The sequence below is a fragment of the Castanea sativa genome, chromosome 5 (genome assembly GCF_040712315.1).
Source record: "Castanea sativa cultivar Marrone di Chiusa Pesio chromosome 5, ASM4071231v1".
In the NCBI taxonomy this organism is placed as follows: domain Eukaryota; kingdom Viridiplantae; phylum Streptophyta; class Magnoliopsida; order Fagales; family Fagaceae; genus Castanea; species Castanea sativa.
The window spans coordinates 33,101,753-33,103,170 of NC_134017.1; the positions used below are offsets into that span (position 1 = coordinate 33,101,753).

The 1,418-nt window shown below is 33.9% G+C and overlaps 1 non-coding gene across 1 annotated transcript; it reads left to right on the plus strand.

The window, feature by feature from the left end:
• The first annotated feature begins 437 nt into the window (after positions 1 to 437).
• Positions 438 to 546, plus strand: LOC142637718 (small nucleolar RNA R71). Its single transcript, XR_012844844.1, has one exon. It is a non-coding gene; the product is annotated as a small nucleolar RNA R71 (small nucleolar RNA).
• The last annotated feature ends 872 nt before the right edge of the window (positions 547 to 1,418 follow it).

Consider the following 1,418-nt stretch of genomic DNA (forward strand, 5'->3'; position numbering starts at 1 on the left):
ATGGTTTTCCATAATTATTCAGTGCATTTGCTTGCTCAGTATAAAAATTAGGGTACCCAGCTGTGGAAGGACACTTTTGTGTTGTATGCATAGGACTTGCACAAATAGAATATGTTTCACTTTGAACTTGATTGATAGAATTCATCCCTCTACCTAAAGCTAAAGCCTCAACCTTACGAGTGAGATTGTCCAACCTAGCTTTTATGTCTAAATCTTCACTAACTTCATACAATCCTCCTTTCTTAATTGCAGGGGCAGATATCTCTTTACGGTTGGAAAAATCCCATTGTTGTGAACTTTCAGAAAAATTCTCAAGAAATTTGTATGCCTCATCATCTACAAGACTAAAAAATCCACCACCATTTATGGACTCAATCATGTTACGATTTGTTTGAGTCAAACCATTATAAAAATATTGTACTAGTCTCCATGTTTCAAAACCATGATGGGGACACTTTAAGATCAAGTCCTTAAATCTCTCCCAACTCTCATAAAATTTCTCTCGTTCATCCTGATAAAAATCTGCAATTTCTCTCCTCAAAGCATTGGTCTTTGCCATTGGGAAAAATTTAGAGAGAAATTTTGTGACCAATAGTTCCCATGAAGTGATAGATCCAGGTGACAAAGAATTAAGTCATGTGTTTGCCTTGTCCTTCAAGAAAAAAGGGAATACATGCAAGCGAACAGAGTCATCAGTGAAATTTTGGAACTTACAAATAGCACAAATCTCAAGAAAATCCTTCACACGCATATAAGGATCTTCTCCATCCAATCCATGAAAAGTAGGAAGAAGATGGATTATCTGTGGCTTTAACTCAAAATGTGTAGTAGTGGTTGCAGGCAATACTATGCAAGATGGAGGGTTGGTGGTTATGGGTGAGAACAACTCCCTAAGAGTTTTTGAATCATCTCCTTTTTTTTGCTATTGTGGATGAATAATCAAAACTAACAAGATGATTTTCTTTATCACGTATCTAAGTTCTCATACACCAAGCACAAAGATTTTTTTTTTTAAATAAACTTTAACCACAACTAGTAGAAGAAAAAATTCAATTAAGACCTAATTTATTTTCCTAACCAAGTCCCCAGCCACGACATTAAAAACTTGTTGTGAAATTTTAAAATACTCGCAAGTGTACGAACCGTACCGAAGTATAGTTTGACAAGAACGAGGTTAAACCCACAGGGACTTGTATGAATGTAGGAAAATTAATCAAATCTTAACCAAATTAATCCTTATCTAGTTTAATAAAAATTGGTTGTTTTGAAATTAAATAAACTAAGAAAATAGTTAAACTAAGCAAAAGATATAAAGCAATAAAAAGATGTAAACAATCAAGGGAAAGGAATTAAGGTTTTGGAATTCGCCTTGTAAGTCGTATCAGCATATATTTATGATCATTAATTTTTCCCAACTA